This window comes from Alexandromys fortis, unplaced genomic scaffold (genome assembly GCF_014885135.2).
Source record: "Alexandromys fortis isolate MF-2015 unplaced genomic scaffold, M_Fortis_MF-2015_v1.1 scaffold_10, whole genome shotgun sequence".
In the NCBI taxonomy this organism is placed as follows: domain Eukaryota; kingdom Metazoa; phylum Chordata; class Mammalia; order Rodentia; family Cricetidae; genus Alexandromys; species Alexandromys fortis.
This window is the reverse complement of record NW_026067895.1, coordinates 3,892,969-3,913,696: the sequence shown is the minus strand read 5'-3', so window position 1 is coordinate 3,913,696 and position 20,728 is coordinate 3,892,969. Positions and strand designations below refer to the sequence as shown.

General features: G+C 40.3%; 1 long non-coding RNA gene across 1 annotated transcript in view; it reads left to right on the top strand.

The window, feature by feature from the left end:
• The window catches only part of LOC126512511 (uncharacterized), a 189,114-nt gene extending 176,951 nt beyond the window's left edge, over positions 1-12,163 (top strand). The window contains exons 7-8 of the long non-coding RNA XR_007595066.1: positions 4,586-4,725; positions 11,990-12,163. This is a non-coding gene — a long non-coding RNA (uncharacterized lncRNA). The remainder of the gene's footprint in view (positions 1-4,585; positions 4,726-11,989) is intronic.
• The last annotated feature ends 8,565 nt before the right edge of the window (positions 12,164-20,728 follow it).

The following is a 20,728-nucleotide window of genomic DNA, read 5'->3' as shown; positions in this document are numbered from 1 at the left end:
GCACTCATGTGCATATACCCGCACACAGACACATCTGCACACACATAGCTGAAAATGATGAAAAATAAATCTTTAAGACACCATAAAATTTGTTTGTCCGGCATCAATAATCTTTAATTCTTATCTCAATGAATTTGTGCTTCTTAGTAAATTCATACCAGTAACTACACAAAGGAAGCAACCCTCTTGGTTTTTCTCATGAAAATACTGTCGTCTAATTGCTATTGATTTAATACAATTGCATCATTTCTAGCACCTTGCTTTTACATGTATTCAAAACTGTGCCTCTGTCTGTGGTCTACGCGTTCCTGTACATTTCCTTCTTACGCAGCCTGGTCACATGGGCACCCTCACTTTCAGGATTTTGCCCATCCCTAGGTGGCTTTATGGCACATTGCAACTTTCTATGGTACATTAACCTAAGAATACGAAAACTTCTTGGAAGCCACAATACTATATTTCCTTCTAATATTTTTCAGTTAGGAGGAAGGAGAACGTATTCTTTTGTTTTTCTTTAAAGGTAAAAAGGAGATAACTAAAGAGATAAGCTTAGGGGGATTCAAAAAAGAGGGTTTAGAATTCTTAGTCATATGATGGACTATCCTACTATTTATTCAATATCAAAAATCACATTTGGGAAACAAAGACAAAGTATTAAAACAAACTACTTGAGGAAACACTGCACATTGCTGTCGATGTGACCAAGTACAGCTTGCATGTGTTACTATGTTCAAGAAATAGTTTATGGAAGGTCTATTCAGGAAAAAAAATCATTGTCCTTCCCTATGTGTGAGCTTGAGCCTTCCTCAGGTCAACCCCTGAATTTCTGGCAGCAGAAACACACTCAGTGCAGTTTGTCTGAGATGAATAAGTGTGCTGTGTGCTTCTGAAGTGCTGGGGTCTCTGTTGACTTTCATGGTATGTTGGCTTGACAAAAGAGCCTTCTGGATGTCTGCAAGTCTGCTGCTGCTGTTGCTAATGTTCTCTCTCTCTCTCTCTCTCTCTCTCTCTCTCTCTCTCTCTCTCTCTCTCTTTCTCTCTCTCTCTCTGTGTGTGTGTGTAAGTGGGAGTATGCCTGCAACAATGAAAGAAGCATGCTGGACATAAAGCCAATTCATCAAGCACAGGTTTGCAGTAATAAAAACAGGAAGCTAATGAGAAAAACTTCTCATGGGAAACAATTTCCCCCTTTTTGTTTTGGCCCGTAAATTTTGCTTTCTTGAACCTTCAAGGGCATGCTCTTTGCCTTTCTTTTGCAACTAATGATGTTCTTGCAAATGTCAGGCCTGCAACAAACTCCCATGTTGCTTGCTGCAGGAGACGGATAAGAAACAGTGAAGAGCCACTAACAAACATGACAAGGTACACATCACTGGAGGCAATTACCCACATCTGGGGGCATTCAATAGACTCTGACACTGACATTAATGACCTGAGAATGCACTTGGCCTTTTTGTTGTCTCTGTTATGTGCATGTGATGAAAATATTGAGAAAGTTATTTTGACTATAAAGTTGCAGTAAGTTTCTTTTTAGAAGATAAGTTTGATTCATCCTATGACTTGGAAAAATGGTTTATTACGCTTCGATTCAAAGGAAAAATAAAGTTAGGATTAGTGTAAAGGGATTTTACTTTGACTTTGTCTGGGTCACTTGACTCCAACTCAAGATGAATGGACTTTCACATCGCCCCATTAGAGGAAAGTCCGAGAGTCGTGATCAACCTCTCATCTCATTGATGCCAGTACTATGAGACTTCAGAAATGTCTCAGTAAATTGCTGCACAACCATTCGCAGAGTCAAACACATAGTCGCCAAACAATTACCCACACAAGCAGGGGTCCTGTCTTCATCAAGCAGCTATGTTCCTTTTGGGATATTCCCCGCTACTGTTCCTTTGTGTCTCTTCAGAAAGACCCCTTCAGGGTCATGTGCCAATCACTCTCCAAGGATGTGTCCGCGGCATCATGACTCATCTTCTAAGGCAAGCTCCATTAGTAGTTTAATGGCACTTTGTCCTTTTTTTTTAATCTGCCATTTATAGAACAGGCTGGCTTTAAACTCATGATCCTGTTTCTTCCATTTCCTGGGTCCTGGGATTAGAGCTGTGTACAGCCACATCGGTTTCCATCACATCTTTCAAGATATGTGCACCTGTAAAAGAATTTTTGACTTTTGTTCAGTTATAGTCGCATTTGTTACTGAGGAGGAAAGAGAACACAGTGAAGGGGGACTGCAAAGAACTTTCAGTAACTATGTATCTAAGTGGGAGGGGAAAAGCAAGTCCAGTGATGAAAAGAGGGAAGGGACGGACAGAGCAGGAAGGTGATCAGCAGGAAGCTGGTCTAACTAGAGTTCCTGCGTGAGAAAGTGCTGGCTGCTGAGACGGAAAGGCACTCAGTGAATGCTAAGGAGGGGAAGGAGGGCGATGCTCCTGCTCGTTAAAACTGAAAAGGGTGGAGTGGGGCACAGGAAGGGCACACAATGCATTTCTGATGATAGTAAAAAAATATGTAGTGTTCAAGAATAAGGCATCAAGGTCTCTGGATCTTAACTCTCCTGCCATTTCATCTCTTTTTGTCTGGTCTCTGTCTCCTCACCTCTTACGGGCCTGCTGTGGGTTGACTAGATCTCCCAAGTTCATGTGTTGGGAATTTAACCTTGAACGCAACCGTGTTAAGCAGGATTTTAATGTATAGATTAATGACATTGCTTGTAGGAATTAAGAGGGAATGTAGCCCATGCTGCTGCTCTCAGTGCATCACCCTGTGTCTCTACCCAAGAGCAAAATGAAGCCCACACCAGATTGAGACCTCTTCCTCGGACCTGCTATCCTCTAGCCTTTAAAGACTTAAACCTTTACTCTTCATAAACGACCCCAGTGTTTTGTTACAGAAGCACTAAATAGACAAAGCATCTCTGTTTTTTTTTTTTTCTCATTCTCTCCCCTTCACAGTTCAGAAGCTTTTATGAGGGGGTGGGACAAACAGCAACTTCTCTGTTCTTGTATCCTTCTACTTACCTTTGTTTCCACCTGGAACTTTTCTGGAGCACTCGAAAACCAAAATATGCCCTGAAATATTTGGTTTTCCTCTGACCTAACATCGACTGCTCCGTGCCTAGCAAACATGAATGGCAAATGAGCAAACTGAATTTCAGTGTATTGTTGATCACATAGAATAGGGAATTGCAGGTTAAGGGAGAAGGAAGTTTCATGGGGAAAATGTAATAGATAAACTTAGACAAAGACTTGCAGTCAAAAGAAGGTGAGGGTTCAGTGGTGCTGTGGTGCAGAGGTGAGCATAGCTGCCTCTCGAAGATGAGGGGCTTTGCAAACCAGTGACAACTGTTTGTGTCACTAGTCCATATCACTCCAAAGGACACTGAAGCCAGATTTCAGAGACTGGGTAAGCAACATTGAATGAAGAGACAAAGGTAGACTCTGTGTTCTCCAGGAACAGGTACTCTGATGAGGTTCACTAAGTGCAACTTGGTCCTGAAAAATTGCAGTGAATGTTTCCTATGCATTTCCGAGTTTACTCATGAGACTGGAAGGCTCCCAGGGGTAGTAGTGAACAAACATGGTGAGCAAGGCCTCCATGAGTGGCTGTGCCAGTCACACACATATAGGGGCTTTTGCAGCATGCAAGGCTGTGGTGCTGGGAGCAGTGGAGTATCAAGGTCAACATTAAATGATCTCAAAGCAGTGGTACCCTGAGGACAATGCCACACTGAGTCAGGATGACTAAGTCAAGATGAGAAAAAAAGATGCAAAATCTGAGAGAGTCCTACATCAAGCTATGATCCTCAAAGTGGGCGAAAGTGCTTCAAATTGAGAGTCCCCGCTGTGCTCTCAGAAATCACACACACTTCCCCTGGAAGAACAATCTTTTCTTCAGCATTTTGACAGTCTATAATTTAAGGCTACAAAAATATAAACTGAAAATAAAGATTTAAAAAATAGAGAAAGTAAAGACATACTATGGTTTTAAATCAATATAAAAATGGAATTAGACTGTTTTATGTATTTCAGCAATTAGATTTATCAGACACTAAATATAAAGATATTCTAGTTGGAATATTGAAAGAAATATAAGGAGGGAATAAAAAAAACAAGTCTGAGTGATAAACAATGAAAAAATATTAAAATATCCAAGAAGATCTATAAAAAAATCAAGTAGTGCTTTAGAAACAAAATCACAAATTATAAAATTAAGAGCTGAATGCATTACTGAAATTGATAGAATTGGTCAAAGTTGCAGCAACAATTCAATAAAAATAGGGTACAGATCTAAACAGAGAATTCTCAACAGAAGAATCTCAAATGCCCAAAAGACATTTAAGGAAATGTTCGACATTTTTAGCCATCAGAGAAATGCAAATCAAAAAGACTCTGAGACACAGTATTATGAATTGAAATATACCCAACATAACCCAAATTACATTTAGGAAGTAGCGACAAAATAATTTTATGGTTGGGGGTCACCACAACATGAGGAACTGTATTAAAGGGTTGCAGCATTAGGAAGGTGAGAACTACTGCCTGTGGTATCTTGTCCTCCCCCATGCCTCTACTCTGATTCCCAGGAAAGTTGCTGTGGGAGCTACCAGCTAACTAGAGCATGCTGAGACCATCCATTGTTACCTGAACCCATGCTTTCCAGAGGAGGCTCTGTCTACTCAGTCTGTGTGACACTCCAACTCAAGCCTTTGGAGCCGCCCAACAGGTACATATCTTCCACATCCCATGTACACTTCTTCAGACAGGCATTCCAACTTCACAGAAAAGAGAATTTCTATATTGAGTAGCCAGCACCAGTCTTAACTCCTCATCTTTCCCACTTTAGAGCTTTTATTTTTTCTTAGTTGGGATGCTTTCATTCCAAAATGTAGAAAATAGATGTTTATTAAAATAATCAGTTAAACACTGCCACTCTTCTATCATTAGCACTCTCTTTAAGCTTGAGTTTTAGAAGGGAAAGGGTTGGGGTTCCCTAGGAGAAATATATAGTAGGTATTTTAGAAAGGCATAAGCTGCAAGCTTAGTTAAAGAAGCAATGGTGTGTTCAGAAAGAAAATCCAAAGGAGAGAGGTAGAAAGGGTACACACTGGTGCCAGCTTGATGGAGGTGGTGGGTCTTGTATCTATCTGTTGCTTTCATTGGTTAATTAATAAAGAAAACTGCTTGGCCCTGATAGGACAGAAAATTAGGTAGGCAGAGTAGACAGAAGAGAATGCTGGAAGAAAGAAGCAGATTCAGTCAGTCGCCATGATTCTCCCACCCGACACAGACACAGGTTAAGATCTTTCCTGGCAAGCCACACCTCACGGGGCTACACAGATTATTATTTATGGATTAAAGCAAGATGTGAGAATTAGTCAAGAAGAGGCTAGAGCTAATGGGCCAAGCAGTGTTTAAAAGAATACAGTTTCCATGTAATTATTTCGGGTAAAGCTAGCTAGGTGGCGGGACACAGCCAGCCACCCCATCACTATACCAGCTGCTGTGGCCTACAATTCTGGTACACTCTTTCTTCCATATGATCTTCTCTGAGTCCTAGTAGATGGAAATTTGTGACACACAGTCATTTTGCAGATAAACCTAAGATCTTATACGTAAGATAAACATGAAATTAATGAACGAGAAGAGACTGATGGCTCTTTAACAGAGTCCTAAGCACACATTTTGATTCTTAAATTCAAAGACAATGAAACAAATACTTGCATCTGTTGGTTGGCCCCTTGGAAACACCACTATTTCTCGTGTTTAGTACCATGTATTATGACGATAAGTAACATTAAAATAAATACAACAAACCATGCCAAAAGGCAAAGCACAGGACTGTGGTGATTAAACATAAATGCATTTGTTTCATTCTTATAAGAAAGGAAAAATTATATGAATGCCTCAGCTGAGATTTTTGAACAGCTTTAAAATTTTTATCAGTAGTGATATATCAGAGTAGATGAAAATTTTATGCTCAAGTGTTATTAAATTTTATTACAAAAGGCTGTATTGTATTTCAGGGCAGGACTTTTTATCCTGTTGTGAGTTGATGTGAGTCAACTTTTCTCTTTCTCTGTCTTAGGGTGATATCTATTGAGCTGATCCAGTTCTTCGGTTTAAGATAACTCTCACAAAGGAGCACCCCTTTAAAGGTTTTAGCAGAGCTGGCTTTTGGGAAATGTACCAGTGGGTTTTATTTTCTCCTGTTCTACCTGGTCATGTAGACACAACTTGGGTTCCTAGTTGAATTTGGCAGCCATATGGAGTTTGAGCTTCTATATAAAGCATTGAAATTGGCAGCCCTGACCACATAGTTGAGACTAATATTACACTGAATAAGTATACTCTGGGCAAAGTGGATCAGGAAGAATGGCTGGAATCTGAATTCTTAGACATATTCTCACCTACCACCAATGTAAAACAATTTTCTTAAGAAACCCACTGTTTATGATTAGTCTTCCAGAGTATTAATTCAGTTTTTGTGTATATTTTTACATAGCTGTTATTAAGGCTATTGTGTATACACACACACACACACACTGTCTCTGTGTTCTCAACTACTGCTTACATTCCACTCACTTTCAGATCTATTGCTGTTTTCACTTTGTTCTCCATCTCCTTGTATAAAGAAAACAACCGAAACCACCATGCAGTTTTATCTTCCACAAGAGAAGCGGTTTTGAATGGAGTAAATAGAGCAATGAGAAGAGAGGAGGCCCCATGTGTTGACTTTGGAATGAAAGCACGACAGTAGAGTCAATGCCTGTTATTTAACTCTGTGGATGCATTCAAGTCAACCATGTCATTCGGGCTGTTTGTGTAGTCAGATCTAATCAGGAAACAGAGTCTTACAAAATCAAACTTAGTAAGCAAGCAGCTGCATTTTGCTGTCCTCTTTAGACTTTATAACTTTGTAGAAGGTATAGGACTTTTTGGGGGGAGGAAAATGTTTTCAACACAGCCATCTGATCTTTTCTAAAATGTAACTGCATGTGCTTTGAATTATGCATCATGCATGTATATATGCTTGTATTTTTCCTGTAGATAGCTGCTCAGATGTTTTCAGATGTACCTAACTTTAGGCAAGGAGATCAAACTGGGACTCTCTTTACATTGCAATCTGGTTAGTCGGCTGTGGGCTTATGGGATTGTTGTGATGTATAACTGGAGTCTTGGTTGGTAGATTCCTGATGTTTTAGTTTTGACTATGGAAGAGATCTGGGCATTACCACGGCCAGCACAGCACTGCAGACTGTATCATGTGAGAATAAGCAAGATCTGATAGGTCTAGTTGAGCCAGTACCACCCATGTAAATACACCTATCTAAAGGAGAACTCTATCAACCTGCCATGGGAGAAGATGGTATTTAAATGTACAAGAACAGGTGAACCATGTTAACTTTGGGGCTGCCTCAGTTATGAATTCTATTGTGTGCTAAGACACTATGACCACAAACAACTTGGGAAAAATGGTTTATTTCATCTCAAAATTCCCAGGTCACAGCCTATCACTAAACTGAAGGCAAGAACCCAAAGCAGGAACTGAAACAGAAGCCATGGTGGATTGCTGCTTACTGGCTTGCTCCCCAAGATGACTCAGCCTACTTTCTTAGCTAACTCAGGACCATGTGTCCAGGGTTGGCATTACCCACAGTGCTACTGTCCCTCTTACATCAGTCATTAATAAAGAAAATGCTGAGAGACATGTACAGGCCAATCTCAAGGAGACATTTTTCAGTTGAGTCCCTCTTCTCAAATGATTCTAGCATATATCAAGTTAACATAAAACTAACCAGCATAGGGCTATTGGTAAGACGATTTGCTCTAAAATTTGCCTAACAGTCTATTACTGTACCATCTTGAATATAATCAACCTTGTTTAAGGTTTACAGACTTATTAATTATTGCCTTGGTCATCAACATTTATTCTTCATTTTGAATCATGGCTATCGATAGTCAAAATAGATATATTTAAGTGTTAAAATTTGTTATAAAAAAACCAATAAATAATAGAAGTAAAAATAACAAAATAAAGTGATATTTGCATATAGTTGAGTAAGTCCATTGATTGTTTTGTGGTAATATTAACTCAGGTTATAACTAACACACCAATAATCTGAAACTCAATAATTGCTTATGGCGTTAAGCACATAAGTAAATTAAGTAGGCCAAGTGGGCTATACAAAGGGATACACCATTCAGTTCTGGGAGTCATAGCAATATATTAGCATTTGGGCATAGGTTGGCTAAGTCTTCTGCCTTTTATAAGGTAATTAATTCCTAGACCCTGTGTATCATACTCTTTACCCATTGATGCTGTATGCCTTATGCTTAGGCTTTAAATTTTTGTTTGAATCTTGCCTAATCTGGAAAACATCTCTTAATTACCATGATGAAAGTGAACCATTTCATATTCTTAGCGTGCTGTACAACCTCCCAATACTGTAGCCACCTCATCTGTGATATGGTGGTTGTGTTAGTTCATCACCTCACCTGATGCATAGTGTCTACTCAAGATTAATGACATTGACAGGGCACAGTGTCTAGCTTAAGGAGATACCAAATAGTGCTGAGTTGGCTAAAGAGGGATATAGACACAGGATCTACATGGAAATCTTCTAAGTACTTAGAGTTGATTAGACACTTTAGCAAATTATAGAGACAATGAACAAGGATGAAGAATTTTGGCAGAATTTTCCATGATTGTTCCTTACCACCATCTTAAGTGTTCTAGTTTTCATTCCCATATAGTGTATCATTCCTCCACACTGTAAATATTATCCCCTTTCCCACCAAGTGGTAGCCTATTAAATACTACATTTGATTCTGAATGCTATCACCTTATTGGTCTTTGAATCCAGGGATTTTAGCACAGTGCCTATAGCATAGTTCAATACATGTGCTAATGAAAGAACGGATGGGTGGGTGTCAGATTGCTCTGTCTGGGGCAGCTAACCTGAAACAGCTCTAGAAAGAGAGGTGATTCTTGATGGGCTATTGGAAAAAACAACTTACAGAATAGGAAAAAGGTGAAATTGAAGATCTCTACAAATATAAATGCTTCTCTTGATAAATTTCTTAGAGTCTGGACTTGACTGGAAGGAAGAAACAAACAAAGCCCAAGTACTATAGCTGTTACTTTTGTTGTCTATTTAAGTTTTTAGATTTGAGTCTTTATAGAATCAGAATCCCATTATTTGTCACAAATAATGCAAGTTTTTAATCACACGAGAGGTTAATTGTCATGGCTCTGTGTCAGCAGCCGTATTGTAGGTCAGGCTTGACAATGTTGGTTGCATCGTCATTTACAAACACCCTTTGATGTCCCTGGTATGGAAAGGATGTCAGACCAGATGAGAGCATTGTCTATTCAGTCTCTAATTGGGTGATGTGAGTGTGATATTCTGCTTCAGACCTGAATTAATACAACATAGAATGTGTTTTCCTCAGAGGCAAAGCAATTTACTGGTGTGTAACAGACAGTTTTTGCTCCTTAGCACGAATCATAAAACAGATAGTTCTCATGTCACATCATGCCCATTATGAAAAACATTATTGGATTTCTCAGTCTTGGGTGGTGGTATGGGGGGGTAGCCTGCAGCCACACGGCACAAGAATGTTGTCGATTTCTGGGGCTTGGGTAATGGGTTGGTATTACTCACTGCTATTAAGAGTAGTAATTACAACATAATATTGTCCCCTTCGTGTCTTAAAACAGAATCCTGTGTGTGAAAGAGCAGTGACTCAATGGTTTGCTGTATTCAATGTCTGGATTTTCATGGTTTTAAGTACCAGGAAGAAGAGTTGGCTAAAGCAGGGTAATAAGACAATAATGCACCAGCCTGGTCTACAAGAGCTAGTTCCAGGACAGGCTCCAAAGCCACAGAGAAACCCTGTCTCAAACAAAACAAAACAAAAAAAACAATAATGCTGCAGCGGTGATCGAAGGGCAGAGACTGAGCTGCATTCCTCTCTGGTTCTCTGTACACGCAGTTGTGCTTCTACGAGACTGCTGATGGGAAATGCAATCAACATCTGGAGATCTCCGCAAAGCATCTGTAGATCACCACAAAGCTCTGGTTTGGGGTCACTTAGGGGAATAATCTTGTGAATTTGAATTTATATGCTCTTCAACATATTGCAAAACTAGGGTAGCAACAATAGTCTAAGGGTAGAATAGGAAGCCAAGAAATACTTGTATAATTGAATCAGGCTTTTTCTCATAGTTAACTCAGCTTTGACAACATTTTCTTAGCGGAAATCTCCTTTATTTATTCTTTTACTTGTCTTATGTATGGGGTTGAGTTAAAGTCAGTGACCTCCTTGTATATAGAGGAATGAAACAATACAAACATTAAGCGACATCTCCTGGGTTCCCCATTCAATTACTGGAATGATCAGGAAGGCTTGGCTGTTGTTTGGACGCACAACTGGGATGAAGTTGGAAGTTGCTAGTATGGAGAAATTATCCCTCTAAATATCAGATTCCAGCCATGCTTTCTGACCTCTAGAGGGAGGAAGCTTGGTTTGATGCCCCCTGAACAAATGCCAGTGCCCTTTTTTGCTCCATGTGATGATGACTGTGCCAACATACTGATAAATGCAGCTAAGAGTGGGTACATCATGAAGTCAGTCCTCCGAAGACTGGGTGTCAGCCCGAAAGAAGTGAAGATGGAAGAGATCCAAACTTCCACTTTACCTCTTGTCTAGGTCAACTCACCTATGCAGGAACAGCCATGAGTTCTCTCACTGAGGCCCCGTTATTTTGTGTTCTAATACAGATGACTTCCCATGTCTTGTTCATAAGATTACTGATCACCGTTGAACCAATAAGCCAGTATTGTCTCTGTAGCTTTGCCGTGTTACCAAGATAAGTGGTTTCTTTACAGGGGCAAACTGCTTCCTCTTACATGGGTTACCTACTCTGAACTTTTAATGTTAACCATTTGTTTGAAACTGTAGTTGTTTCTCTTTATACATGACATCTCTCTTCTGGTTGATACTTAAGCGTCCTCAATTTCCTGGTTCTCTGCATAGACTACTGACTCTTTGATAAACTTCTCATGTAGGTTTCATCAATTTATATAGCCTACAGTTCAAGTTCAGTTGCTTTAATATGAACTTCAAATTGAGTGAAAATCCACTTGATGTGAGGTGTGTGTGTTTGTGTGTGTGTGTGTATGTGTGTGTGTGGCTGGTGGTCTGATGTTATCTATATAAATAATAAAACCAGCATATCTAAATAATAATAATGGCTTGCCTCTATAGACTCTGGATGGATTTAGGTCGTTTTCTGGTCAGATTCTATCTACTTATCTGGACCCACTGTTTTGAAATCTTAAAGTAGGTTTTGAAATTAGGATACGGCCCTCTAACTAAATAAATACTTCTCAAACTGGGTTCTGACAAATTCTGAGCTATTTAAGAACCACCCATCCCCTCGCATCTTAGAAATCTCTGCTATAGTTTTTCAGATGATGTGCTTGTATTTTAATCATAATTTGAAATTGTAAGTGTGTATGAGCCACTTCTTGTTGATGGTCAGGTATGTTTTTGGCTGATTTTTCTTCATAAAAGTATCATAAGTTCTTTCGAAAGCCACCTTCCTCCCTGTTCAAGCACAACACATGAGTGGATGGCCTCCAGCCATGGCTCTGGGTGTTAGCTGGGATGAAGTTTACACTGGCCTAAGAGAGGACTCTGTGCGCTAGCTGGAGCCCATGCGGTGTGACAGCCAGGGTTTCTATAACGTATAACACAGATGAAGTTTGGTTTTCCTTTATTTGCAGCTAAAAGGAATCCTGACAGGTACCCAAGATAATTAGGATGAATTTAGTGCTTGTGTTTGTACAAATTCTGGCAGTGTCTTTCTTGCCAAGTGGTACAACTTTAATTATCTCAAGATAATAGGAAAATAATAGAGGCCGATTTAATATGTAAATGATGCACAGTTTATGAAGGAAAGTGTCTCACTAATTCCACAGAGAGAAGAGTTTTCAGAGGATATCTACATTTTGAAACCTGCAGAAGAAAAGGACCCGTTTCGGTCATGGATGCTGAACGCAGATTGCAAAGCAGCGATTAGTGTGTTTTCCAGGAACCCACTTCCACCCATCACATCGGATTAAGATTGCTAATTAAAAACGTATCGGCTTGGAGTTTTGTTTGTACTTGATTTAAAACTTTTTAGTTGCTGGAGAACTAGATACCTAAGGTTTTTCTATCTATAAGCTTAAGGTTGTTCAGGTTTGAATGGCATTAAAATAATGTTAATGCCAGGGGCTTCAAGGGAAGCATGTTTTTTAGTTACAGAGAATCTGTTTGTATCTTGAGTTTTAGAAGTGTTGTCATAAATGGCAAATGGTACATTTATGTTAAAAAGACAGACAATGGGGCTGGATAAGCATCCTCCTGTCTGGAACATCACTGAATTGTATCAAGTTACAGAAAAACTTTAAAACTCCAGTCCGCAAAAAAGAGTGTCTCTCTTTCAAAGGAGGGCAAAGTATTTTGCAGATATAACTGCTCTTCTCAGTTTACCTATTCGTGAGTTCACTGAGCAAGCTCCTACATCGGGTATAAAAATGAGGCAAAGTTCTTTGAGTCCGGGTCCACCAGTGGCAGGAGCAGAGCACACTGCTTGTCTCCTGTAAATGTGTTATACTTGCAGAGAAACCCCAAGAGCCACCTTGGGCTGGTGAGGGTGAAGGGCATTTGTATAATGAGATGGAGTCTAAGGATGATGACTCTCTTTTCTGTATGGCTTGTTTCTTACGGAGTGAGTCCTCAGATCTCAGTGTCTGCATCAACTTTGGACTCACAACTTGTCCCATGAAACATACATCACTTTGATTTTCTGTCATACCATGCCACAAGGGGACATCCCTTTTCTAGAAGGAGTTTTTGTATATGTACACATACATGTATATGTGGTGTATGAATGTGTATGTGTATGTATAATCAACGTCAGTCCATATTTACCTGTTACAAGAGTAAATTCAGTTCAATTCTGGTGAGCTCTTGGAGAAGCCTTTCAATTTCCTATGACTGGCCCAGCATTGCGCAGCATAAGAGAATTATAAAGGACACTAAATTGTGGTCTTATCCTTCGAGATGTTTATTTTATGTGGAGAATGTGATAGAATAAACCAGTGGTAGATATAATCATAGAATATGGTGAGAAACCATTTGCTTGCTATCCAACAATTCACTGGGGGGGGGTGGTGGTGGTGGTGAAACTATTTCAATTCTTTGTGGTCTTCACAACAATACGCTTAGAGTTGCTGAACTAAATATTCTGGCTTTTCAGCTGGTTCTTCAACTGGCATTTTCTTGGATGCACTAAGAAGTCTGGAGAAGTTGACTTTTCTGATTAAAGAATGTTATGGAGGCTGTTGTGCAGGCTGTTGCTGAGTCTTGATGCTTATATTTTGTAATACTTAACAATATTTGGGGCCAGTTTCACTTCCTGTTTAAGAAAACATTCTTGACAAGACAACGGCAACTTTTATTTCCACACCTGCATGCAACGGAAAGTACTTTCTCACCAACCACACCAGAATATCATTTTCCTGATGGTCCCTGGCAAGCTGAAGACGGCCTGTGCTGTAAGGAACCATCCCCCTCCACACTACCTTGTTCACAAATTCTCGGTGAGTTCTAAATCCTCAGACACAACAGAAATAACATGGGGAAGAGGGGAGGGGTTGCCTTCATTGGAACCATTCAGAGAAGAAAAGCGCTGGGTTGAGACTGCGGACAATGTGGTCCCGAATGAAAGTAGAGGCTACAGTCTTCAGGGGGCTGTGCATTTCCCCACAAGTGCCATAGCAAGATGGCTGTAGTTCCAGACCTAAAGTTTTCTCTGTTTTGCTTGGCTTCATAATCCGGGCCAATGTGTCTGGGCTGTCAAGAGCCGCACATGCGCTTTATTTAAAGCCTTTCCATTTTTACCCGTTTGCTTTCTTGCCAGACAAAGCCCTTCTCATGCTGCTACCACCAATTCCTTCCGTTTATTCCTTGGGGGGAAAAGCACTTTGGAAGTTACTTTAGCTTTCTTTCTATTGCTGTGGTGAACGCCATGACCAGAAGCAACTTGCAGAATAAAAGTCTTTATTTGGCTTACCATGTCTTCATCAAAGTCTGTCACTGAGGGAAGTCAGGACAATAACTCAGAACCTGGAGACAGGAAATGAAGCAGAAGTCATAAAGGAATACTGTTTTCTGTCTTGCTCTCCATGGCCCGCTCAACCTGGTTTTTTTTTATTTATTTATTTATTTTTTTATTATTCAGGATCACCTGTCCAGGAGTAACACTACCCATAGTGGCCTGAGATCTCCCATATCAATTGTTAATCAAGAAAATGTCCCACAGGCTCTGCTACAGGCCAATTTGGGGGTGGGATTTTCTCAGTTGATGCTCTCTCTTTCAAGCTAACTCTAGCTTGTGTCATGTTGAAATGAACTAACCAGCACATAAACTATTCCATACTGGGTGAACAGCATGTGCCTGAGAAAGTGTTCCACAAAATTGAGGATTTTTTGCTTCACTGGCCAAGAATATTTCTCATTAAATTTCTTTTTGAGGCCCCATCTAATGACACATTGAAATCTGACTGGGTACTAAATTTATTGAGAAGTTTACCCAAAGTGCAATCTAATGAAGATTTAATTTTTGGAAGAACTAAATCTAAGGAACCTATTGGTTCCTATTAGTCCTCACTGACTAATTTATTTCTCTGATATATTTCATGCACTGAAATGAAAAATTATGGAGGACACCACATGCATGTCCATCTGAATACTGAGAGTGTACTGCATGTTTTCATATGTAATGCTTAAAAAATTTGCACAGTAATAGATCCACGCTTGTATCCTCTCTGGAAAGGGACATAAAATACTACAGAACAGCCACACAAGCACAGCTACTGGAAACTTGACTTTATGCCTCTATTTCCACCATTTATTAATTATGTCATGTGTAGTAGGAGCTGCGGGCCGCTTGTTGCCACCCAGCTCTTGGCCGCCTGGCTAGTTTATGCCCCAAAATAACAACACACAAACTGTATTCATTTAAACACTGCCTGGCCCATTTCTATTAATGTGTGTAGCACCGAGGTGCGCTTACCGGGAAGATTCTAGCCTACGTCCAGTCCATCCTGGGTCAGAGCTTCATCGCATCTGCCCGTGAGAGGGGAGCATGGCCTCTGAGCTCACTTCCTCTTCCTCCCAGCATTCTGTTCTGTTTACTTCACCCACCTATGTTCTAACCTATCAGGGCCAAGCAGTTTCTTTATTAATTAACCAATGACCTTGCTCCATCAGTCATGGGATACTCAGAGCCATTCAATCTAAAGTAACTGTCGTGAATTCAAAGTTTCAAAAATATAATTGTTAATAAGTATTACAGAAAGAATAAGGGAGTTGTATAGAGGTATTAGGAGAAGTTCATGTCTTTGTAGGAAGGTACAACTACTACTGGAGACTCCGAGATATCGTTTTCCTCTCCAAAAACAAGTGTTTTTTTTTTTTTTTTTTTTTTTAAATTTAACTTAGAGAGTCTTGTGTTTTTTGTCCCATGGATGCATTCTTTTTTTGGCAAATGTCTATACTCCTCAGAGAATATGAGAGCAGAAAAGATAGCTGCATAGGCGACTCATCTCTGATGGCTGTGGTGTTATGTCGACACAACTTCTCACACAGCGTTGGCTCTTCAAATGTGACTGACATCTTTGTGCCGGAACACAGGGCTGGAATCACAGCCTATGCCCCAGGACTGCTTGATGGAAACACTTTCTGATCTTCCCCTTACAGGTGAAGAACATTCCTGTTTCACTCAAACTCCAGGAGCGAGCACTTGTTCTCTTCTTCACTTCCCACAGTGGATTTGCTGTGAGATCATGATACACTTTTCTAACCTTTGCCTTCCCCCCCATTCTCAACTTCTACTCAAGTACAGATTTCAAGATACAAGACAGGAAACAAAAGCCCATCAGGGACACATGAATTTCTTTTTATACATCAGTTTAGACAAAATATAAGGCATTCTGGAGGGTAACTTTTAATGTGCATATCCTTTAAAATTATTGCCACACATATTTCTTCACCTGTTCCATATTCCATTCTTTGTTAGCTTGTTTTCATTTTGATTTTTTTAGAGACAGGGTCTCACTATTTAGCTATGACTGGCCTGAAAAATACTATGCAGGCCAAGCTCGTCTCAGACTCACAGAGATTGGCCTACCCCTGCCTCCTGAGTGACAGGATTAAAGGCGAGCAGCAACCTTACCCCATTCTTGGGAGATGTTCAGGTGAGAATTAGATTCAGAAAATGGTGAGCTGCCAAGACCAGAAACCATGACTCTAGATTGAGTATCTTTTCTATAAGATAGAAATTTCCTGAGGACCACCATTCTATGGAGAGGATGAAGGTAATGTCAACTGTCATAGAATTATAGGGAAAAATTGTTAGAAATGTTGTCTTTCTTCTTTGAAACTTCCAAATATATAAGGAGAAAGTCCCTGTTCAATATATGTATCTTCCCTTTCAACAAATGCCAGATAGGACACAGATTACAATGCATTGATTTCATTTCACATTTTCTTTCTACTTAATGTTATTATAAAATGATTTTATTAACCAGATAACATATATGAATGGGCTATAAAATTCAAAAATACAAAGAGATATTTCATTGTCTTTTTCACCACCAGTTTTTTTAAAAAGACAATTGTAATTATGGTAATAGTTTCATCGGCATTTCTAGAGATAATTATAGTCATAGAAAAATATATGTATATGTGTGTGCAATAGTATGGATATTTTTTAAACCTGAATATTAATATTCTGAGATGGCTTGGTGATTTCAGGTACTGGCTGATTTTCAAAAGGACCCGAGTTAAATTCCCAGTATCTACATGGCAACTCACAACTGTAACTCTTGTTCCAGGGAATCTAATACCCTCACACTGACACCAATGCATAAGAAATTAATAAAATTTAAAAAGAACTTGGGTTAGTTAGACTGTGGAAATGTCTGTGGATGGGGAAATATCTTCATTTGATTATTTGATGTGAGAGGACCCAGGTCACTGTAGGCACCCACTGTAGGCACAGTTGCTAGGCAGGAAGATCTGACCGAAGGGAGAAGAACTTGAGCTGAGCACAAGTGAACGTGCATGTATTCATTCTTCTCTCATCCTGACTGTGGATATACTTGTCTGAAGTTCTTGCCTGGACTTCTCAACAATGATGGACAGTAGCCTAGAATTGTCATCGGAAATAAAGCCCTTTCTCTCCGGTCTCTTCTTGTCACAGTATTTTTATCACAGCAGCAGAAATGAAACTAGAACAATTGTTCCTGCTGTCCAGTACACAGCTTCTCCCCTATTAAACACACTTGTGGGGATCCCAAGCAGACAAGGGATTTGGAGCTGCTTTGTGTGCCCAGCTGGCTAGATCCCACTACCTCTGTCCTCTTCTCTGCGAGTGAAAACCAGACATGTTCCTGAAGAATGAAGCAAGAGCGATTAGGTCACCAGACCTGTGTCTAATCATCTGACTTGCCTCCACATGTTTCTTTCCCCCTTTCTCTTTGTTTTGTCTTTTCTTCTGGACTTTTTTTCTCTTCTTCAAATATGTTTTTAATTGAAATTGAGTTACTTCACTTCCCCCTACTTTCGTTCATTCGTCCTTTCTCAGCTACCCTCCCTAACCCTCTCCCATGTGTCTCCCTCACCTCGCCAGTTGACAGCATTCTTTTCGTTGATTTTTACTGTTATATACATACATGGATGCATATTTGTCTGTATGCTTATGTATATAAATACAACCTGCTGAATTCATCCTTGGGGGTGGTGTGTATATGGTTTCATGGATGATTACTCCGCATTAGACAGCCAATAAGGGGGATCATCCCCGGAAAAAGTTGATTCTTTGCCCGGCAGTCATTAGTTGCCTGTGGTTCTTAGTCTTGGTTGGGGGCCTCAAGAAATTTTCTCCCTTCCATGTTAAAATATCTGTTGACATTGGCATTTTTCTGGTTTTGTTTATGTGGCCGTTTCTAGAAAAGCCTGTCTCAAGAGCAGGCTTCTGGGTATTCTGACTTTCACAATCTTCCCACCCCTCCTTATGTGGTGGTTCCTGAGCCAGAGATGTGGGAGCTGTAGTGTAGATGTATCCCTGGAGGCTGGGCTCTCCACATCTGTTGCATTCTGCCTTGTGTACAATTGTGATTTTCTGCAATGTTCTCCATTTGTTGTAAAGAAAGGCTTGTGTGGTGGGAGTGGTAGCCACACTTATCTGTGGGTATGAGGATACCATTTAGAGCATAGGAAGTATGCTGGCCTAACATAATGGGGGTAGTAGATTCTTTTCTAAAGTCCATGACTTCACTAGCCCTAGAAAACAGCTATTTTTCTAGGACCTGGTGTGGTTCTCTTTTGTTGAGTGGACATTAAGTCCATTGGACAACTGTTTGTTGCCATCTACATGTGAATGAGAGTTATTGAATCTTTATGCCTATCTTGCCATGCTGCTTATTATGGTCGTTCTATACAATATTCTGTCTGTGTGTATACCTGGAGGCCAGAAGAGGGCAGCAAACCTCATTACAGATGGTTGTGAGCCACCATGTGGTTGCTGGGAATTGAACTCAGGACCTTTGGAAGAGCAGGCAATACTCTTAACCGCTGAGCCATCTCTCCAGCCCTATGGTCATTCTATAATTGTAGGCAGTTAAGTCACTTGGGCTGGTAATTCTCCACACAAGAATCACAGACAAACAAAATTCCCAGCACACAGCAGGAGAAACTTCCTTTTGAAAAGCTGGTTAGGGTAGTCCAGGTGACTCCCAGGTGCAACAGAGAGTATTGATGCAGCCCTTGTTTGCCTCTCAGGGGTTGAGGGTGGATCCCTATTGCTGAACACTTACGACACAGGACTCAGATGATTCAAGCCGGGTCTGACATGGAGGCCTCTTTCCTGTGGTCTAGCTTCAATAGTTCCAGAAAATATTATGCAAGCTACCAAGGGAGGGAAGCAATTAAGCAGTCCTACCCAGCCGCAATTCCCCATACTTCTCTTGAAGCATAAGAAAGAACAGACTGTTTCTAGCCCTGCAGAAGGAGATCTGCAAGGAGGGAACAATGTTAATGAACCTTTTCATCTCTCAGTGGTTGAAAGGGCTCTTGAACATGAATCAAACTAACAAGAGGGTGAAATGGTTTCTCCTAATGGCTTTCTCTCTGGAAAGCAGAGGTAGATTTACAAAAAGATGCCAATAGTCTGATTTGCTGAGTTCCACGAAAAAGAATCCACAAACTGCTGCCATGGGGGAAAACTTTTCTAGTGAAGCCATTGACAGTCACCCCAATCTTTAGTTACCTGCATTTGCTGTTACCTTTAGGTAAAAATCCATACCTTTTCCTTCATTTTTTTTAAAGTCCTTAAGTGTTCACTGCAAATATATTCAAGCAGGATGTAAACAATTCTAAAGATCATCTAGATGCCAATTTCTGAGAAAATATTCAGCCTCTAATAATATGTTTCAAAAATATCACCCAAGGTCTCAGATAGATTATTTACAAGCTTATCTAATGTCTTGGTTTCAAAACTTTAGCACAAAACAAGCAACAAAATTATTAGCATATATCCTTCAGTGTACACAGCCAAGGGTACAAGCTAACTATTCTGTGGATGAGTTGAAAAAGCTGCTGATATGCACTGAATGACCTTGTGGATCTCAGCTGGTCCCTACCCATGTCCCAGATGACCTTATGGATCTCAGCTGGTCTACCCATGCCCCAGATCACCTCATGGATCTCATCTGGTCTCTACTCATGTCCCAGATGACCTTGTAGATCTCCTCTGGTCTCTGGTAGAGTGTTGGAGACTTTATCTCCAAATTGGAGCTTTGTTAACAACAAATGACCTAATACAGATATCATCTCACCATGGATATGAAGAATCCAGCCAAGTGCACATATAATTAATTGCTAGTTATCTTTCTAGGTTACATAGCATTCTTCTAATTCCACTAGTCCTGATAGCTCGATAGAATAATGATGATGATATCATAATAAAATATTTTATTATTTCCATCTCCATTTATAAAACATAATTTTTATTAATTCTTTGGGAATTTCACATTACTCACACCAATCCTGCTCATCTCTTAATCTCTCTATATCTGCCTTTTATCCCTGCATCATGTCCCCTAAGAGAAGCCTCCAAAATTAAAACAAAACAAAACAGACCAACAAAAGTCCAATCCTGTTCCTCTGTCTTTCCAACACCTCTTTATTTATTCTAGTGGCATCAGGAGCTGTGGAGTGTCACACATTATACCGTTTGGTCCAACTAACTCCACCCCAAAAATGTTCATTGTAATGAGTAATTGGTCTGGCTCAAGGCCTCTGGCACCTCATGATCACTGGACCCTCACAGAAACTCCCCTCAGAGGCCCTGCTATTGCCCCAGGGTCGCACTGATCCTGCAGTTACTCTATAGCACCAGTCCCTTCTCTCACTCCAGCTGCTCATAGATGGGGTAGATGTTGGAGTGGGCCAAACCAAGGCCTAGGATGCGGATCTGGGTGGTAGTTGAGCTTGTCGATCAGGGTCACTGGGACCATCCCCCTCAGGTGAAGCTGTTCATGCCATTGGGGCCAGCTCTCCCATGTCAGTGGTGAGGGGTCGAACCATCTCTCCTGAGTGCAAGTGCC